General features: G+C 39.5%; 1 protein-coding gene across 1 annotated transcript in view; it reads left to right on the top strand.

Moving 5' to 3' along the window:
• The first annotated feature begins 1,768 nt into the window (after nucleotides 1-1,768).
• The window catches only part of pknox2 (pbx/knotted 1 homeobox 2), a 117,411-nt gene continuing 113,179 nt past the window's right edge, over nucleotides 1,769-6,000 (top strand). The window contains exon 1 of the mRNA XM_067609141.1: nucleotides 1,769-1,986. The gene's annotated coding sequence lies outside the window, so the exon portion shown is untranslated. The remainder of the gene's footprint in view (nucleotides 1,987-6,000) is intronic.

Here is a 6,000-nt window from a genome sequence, read left to right as displayed (position 1 = left end):
CAAGAACACATAACTACTTCTGAACAAGCGCAAAAAAACCGTAGTGAGTTTCACCACAGCCAGATAGGCTCTCTCTCTCCCTCTCTCTCTCTCTCTCTCTCTCTCTCTCTCTCTCTCTCTCTCTCTCTCTCTCTCTCTCTCTCACGCTTTATTTGAATGGGAAACAGACGTTTACATTGTCAAAGCAAGTGTGAAATAAAAACGACAAACAATGTACATAAACAGAATAATTGTGATTTTTCTGTTAGAAATATATACACAGATAAGTAAGAAAATAACTGTAAATAGAAAAATGCAGGAAAAAATGTAAATACAAATAATCCAGAACTATATAAACACTGCAACTTAAAAAAAAAGAATGTATTTAAAGATATTTGTTCTGTATGTTAATTAAGTCTATGTACAGAGATCAGCACAGTGCATATAGTCTCTCTCTCTCTCTCTCTCTCTCTCTCTCTCTCTCTCTCTCTCTCTCTCTCACACACACACACACACACACACACACACACACACACACACACACACACTTTTCTTCAAAGCACCTTTCTGGCAGCCGAAACCTTGGTAGACTGTCTGAGGACAGAAAGTTACACTAGATAGCAGAAGTGGCCTTTCAAGTTCTGTACTTTTGAGATGCTCTTCTGTAGTCTACTTATACACTATTTTACTAGAATGCAGACGAAATGGGATAATTGTTGTCTCAATATAAACTCCTGTCGTTTCAAGCCTAGTTGTGAATATTCATGCTTTGAGGGTTCATGGGGCACCTGTCTTTTCGAGGCATGTAATGATAAATGCCGACCGACAGAGGGCTGGCCAGATCCGCCATTCAAAACAAATGAGTCCTAAGTGACGGTGCCTCTGCTTACTGGAGGAAGACGTGTTGCCTTTAAGTGCCCCTCGTATGATATATGAGGCCTACATCTAGGGTTTACTAATGAATAGCACACTGTAAAAACGGTCTTTTGCCTATTGTTACTTAATTAAGAAGTCATGTAGAAGAGGACTTTGAATTAAAACAAGTAAAAAGAGTATAAAGAGGCGCTGGTTTTGCCTGGATTTCACTCAGATGATTTAATTTCCTCCACAATCTCAAAAAAGTCAGGCAGATGAAAGAGCAAGCAACAGAGAACATTTCGCTCTGATTCTTACGGACTCTGACTGGCAACCTGGTGTTCCAGTGTCTTCCCCCTGTATCTCTGATCGTTTCAGTAGTTTATATAGACCAGAATGATTTAGGGTGCATTTGCCTGCAGGAGAGGAAATTTGCATAATGATAATTGCAAAAATTAAGAAGGGATTAATCAGGTTTCCTGCAACAAATAAGTAAAAACCTCTTTTATCATCGGCATCTCTCTCATATGTTAAAAGAGACTTTTTCCTTACCCCCACATTCTATCTTGTATTCTACTCTTTTACCATCAGAGACACTGTAAGCTCATTCAGAAGAACATTTGTATGCAAAAGGAATGGTTGAGTAAGATCATATGATACTTCTCAATTGTGTTGCCATGTTAAACACTATGTATTTTGTTGTTTGTATGCCAAAATAGAACATAATGGAGACATTACTTGTGCATTTGTTGTTGACATTGAAATGAATAGGCTAACTATAAATCTTTATTCTTCCTGTCATGCACAAGCAATGCAGGAAGATTAAACACGGTGGTATTTAGAGCTTCATCACCTCCAAGTTATTGCATTGAACCCGCAGGTGTTCCCATACAACCTGAACGCAAACAGTAAATCCTATCTTTCCCCAGGTTGATGTGTTTATGGGAATTACCATTCTCATGGAGCCCCACGCGTAGATTGCCGTATTTCCCATGGACACTGGAAGGCATCAGCAGCCCGGGGTTGGGAAAACGGGGAGCGGGATGGAGATGGAGGTGGGAGGGGCCTGGCATGGCTGACGTCACCGGCTGTGTGGAGGAGTATAGGCTGTGCTGTCAGCCCAGTGTCAGTCTGATGAAGATTGGCATGCAGGTAAGCTGTCATTCATTTTCAATGTCAGTGCATGGGAGCAGGGCTTTACCACTTCAGCGTCCTTTTTTCCCCTTTTCCCCCCCTTCATTACAAAAGGCAGGACATTATTCATACAGTCAGACAGCCAGACAGGCCAGAGCAGAGTGAGAGAGGGAGAGAGAGAGAGGGAGAAAGGGAGAGAGGGAGGGAAAGAGAGAGAGAGAGAGAGTGAGGGAGGGAGAGAGAGAGAGAGAGAGAGAGAGAGAGAGAGAGGAAGGGAGGGAGGGGGAAGTAAAGGAGGGGGAGAAAAAAGAGAGAGGGAAAGGAGAGGAGATGCAGTTTTGTACTGGACTGAAAGACCAGTGGATTTTTTTTTTCTTTTGCTTGATGCGGCGTTTGGATTTAAAAATGTGTCGGTAATGTTTGTTGTTTGTGATACATGTGTAGGATGTATTTTCGGTGGATGTTTTAGTGCAAAAGCGTGTAATTTAGAGAATAATATTTATAATAGTGATCGGATCGGAGAGAATGATCGCATAGCTGCAGGAAGCTGGAATTTTATCTCTGGCTTTTGTCAATTAGCACCGGAACACCACGTTATTTGTAAAATTAACAGTTAATGTCTGATGGTGTGAATCTTCCGTGCTAAAGCCGTGTGGTGGTGTCTTTTCACTGTTCGTGCGATTTTCTTTTTCTAATGTTGAAGTTGCGTTGTGTTTTTATTTGAGTTAAAAAAAAGGCTTTTATTTTGACTCGCAAACTTGGTATGTTGCTGAAAAATAACATTCAATAATTTTCAGTATAAAATAACATCTTAGATTTTATTCAAATTAATTCACCAGTTTTTTGATCATAATAAATCTTATTGATTGTGTGTGTGTGTGTGTGTGTGTGTGTGTGTGTGTGTGTGTGTGTGTGAGTGGAAAATCTTCTATGGGGCTGTTTTTTTGTTGTTGTTTGTGTCAAAAATAAAGTAATAATCCTATTTATATCAGACTTGAAAGAAAATAAATACTATATATGTGTGTGTGTGTGTGTGTGTGTGTGTGTACTGGAGTGCATTATATTGAATGGTGTTCCTAATATTTTGTCCACTGCATTAACATATTTGAGGAATATATTATATATTATTATATATTAGGAACACTTTTCAATATAATGTACTCCAGTACACCACCACCCACTGTGACCTCAATAATAAACATAAAGTAGAATTAAAACCTTTCTGACAATGTCAACAAAAATTGAAAATGTATAAGCTTCATAAAAGTAGAATTTATGGCAGAACTGTTGTATTGGATTGCATTCGATTGCACACGTATACCTAATAAAGCATATATGTATATATATATATATATATATATAATGTTAAATTGGTAACTTGTGACAGATGGCTGTCTTCAATTTCTCTTTGCAGTTCATAAACAGCAAACAACATGGAGCTAATGTCTTGCACTATTCCAGAAAATCGTGTGAAGCAAAAAAATTCTCCCTCGTTTGTATTTGAAAAGGTCAAACTAAGGAGCCTGAACCTGTTTGATTGAAGTATTTCTAATGCTAAAACTATCCACATCTCAGTGAGGTCTAATGTTTACTCTCAGCCTACCCTGCCCTGCGAAACCTCCCTAGACTGAACACTGGCCTTCTTTGTGTGCCACTTACCACTTTCTATTTCAGATGACTGCTTTATTCCATAATTGCTTGAACGACTATTTCACTCATATGAGACGTTTGACTGGCATAAAAAAGCAGTCAGTGTGATTTGACAGAGCTCGTGTTTGTCAGGCAGCTTGCCCTGTCCGATTTGATTTTAATGATCTCGCCATTAAAAAAGGCACAGGCTCGCGGGTCGTTCACCGTGTTTTGCTAGTTCTGTGAGTCAAATCAGGTCGACTCATCTGTTGGGGTTGCTGTCAGCTTTGATTCATGCCCCTAAAATTCACGGTACACTTCAATAAACATACCACTGCATACATTGCTTTGGCAAACATCTACATTTGAAAAACAACAACACAAGTTTCTTGTAAATGTAATGTTCAGTATCATTTTCCTTGGTTACTGTATATTGTAAAGTGTGCAACACAGTAAAGGCCTCCCACAGCTAAGACTACAGTCTGAGCACTGGGAGTACATTAGCTTAATTAAATATGCCTGAACCATTTGTTTACTAATCATGTGCTTCCCTGACAAATCACAATGGCGATTTAGACCACTTTAGCTCCTTCCATCAAACACATTTGACAAGTGCAGAGTACTGAGCATAAAATCCCACGAGGAGCTAAACTCGCATCCCCTGTGAAAGTAAATGCTTTGAAAGACACTGTTGTTGTTGCTGTGAGTCGCTGTTGAAAGACCCAAAGAAGGTCTGTTACCTTTTACACAATTCAAATGATCGGGTCTCTTTTGTCAGCGTCTCAAAGTGAACGATTCAGCTGGGGATGAATTTCGACACACACACACACACACAGACACACAAACACATGCTCAAACAAACGTATCGAAACACATCACCACCAATCACCCTTAGTGATGTTTGTTCTTTGTTGTGATGTACCCCACACGGCTCTACATATTGTCAGATAGGGATAATGCCAATTTAGTTTATCCCCAAACCCTGCTGAGATCTTAATTGATGATTTGTGTCATTGGACAAGCAGCCCAGGGGCATATTTGAGGCTGCAAAACACTATTTGCATATTCCCATTCCTACTATATGGGTAAATTACATGATGAGGTGTGATGCTGTGCATTCCTGCAGCTTTTGAGGGGATAATCACTAATAAAGTGATTCAGTCACACTAAATGAAGGAAGTAAACAGAGCGAGGAGAGCATATGTTACAAACCAATTTAAGCATTTATGTATGGCCATAAAGCAATTGAGGAAATTAAACCACAAGCAAATGTATTGTCATTTCCTTCGCCTTTGCCTCTAATTCTGCCCTGCATGATGCCAAAAAAACCAATACATCATTTTTTGAGAAGATCTAAGGTTGTTTTTTTTTTCTTGAGGTCTTGTAAGACTAATAGGCCTTACTTTATCCAATTGTGAGATGTCTAATTTGTTTTTGAGGGGCTTGCTTCCTTAAATCAGACTGGAAAAAAGTGAGAGGATGTTCAGAATTATTCATAAGGCTTTAGTCTGCTGGGTATCCTCAGCGGAGTGCATCTAGGTCCTGTTCCGGGCCCGTGAGCAATGTGATGTGTAGTAGTTTTCTCATGTTCAATAGCGCAGCAATCCTTAAGACAATTGTGTTGTGTTGCATGTTTTGGCCCTGTCTGGGCCCTCACAGGTCATACCCACTAAGCCCGCTTGATCCCTATTGCTCTCAAGAGGAGGCAGAGGCCTGTTTATACCGTCAGACAGCTCAGCTTAAGGACAGCCCGTGCATGCTTACCCTTGCTCATTCCACAGCCAGTGCTGCGTTGGCATGGCTCTAAGTAAGCCACCAGGGAGGGGGGTCAGAGAGAGAGATGGATTGACTTGATTTATGCTCCAAGAGGAACAGCAGGCAAATTTAATGATCCTCCATACTGTCAACATCACGGAGCTTTGTTTCTGGAAGGACATAGAGATATCATGAACATACATAGAGGATAGGTCTGTGTGGTATGGCACGGGGCTAGACAAACTAGAAAACTGTAATCAGACAGAAATGTAATTGTTTTAGACAGTAGCTTTATTGCTGAAACATCAATGGAACATTTTATAATGAATTTCCTCTGTTTGAAACATCTAACAAAACTTAAACCTTTTAAATCTTAAAAAAAAAAAGCCTGCGTCAATATAATTAGCTTTTTTATAAATTCATTTCAGATTCATTGTTGTTATCCTGATAAAAATCTCAAGATCAAATTCTCAAAAAAACAAGTGTTGTATCGTCACAGCTCTAGCTGTGGTTTCGCAGAGATGATAACACATTAGGAATGTGAACAGAAAATGTATGCAGGTGACGTTGATGTTGATTGTTAGTACCTTCTTAATGAGCATATGTTATTTTCACCATACTTAACAGTGAAGTTTTGGACAAATCAGC

Source organism: Thunnus thynnus, chromosome 13 (genome assembly GCF_963924715.1).
Source record: "Thunnus thynnus chromosome 13, fThuThy2.1, whole genome shotgun sequence".
NCBI lineage: Eukaryota > Metazoa > Chordata > Actinopteri > Scombriformes > Scombridae > Thunnus > Thunnus thynnus.
The sequence above is the reverse complement of the archived record's forward strand: the minus strand, read 5'-3'. Positions and strand labels throughout refer to the sequence as shown.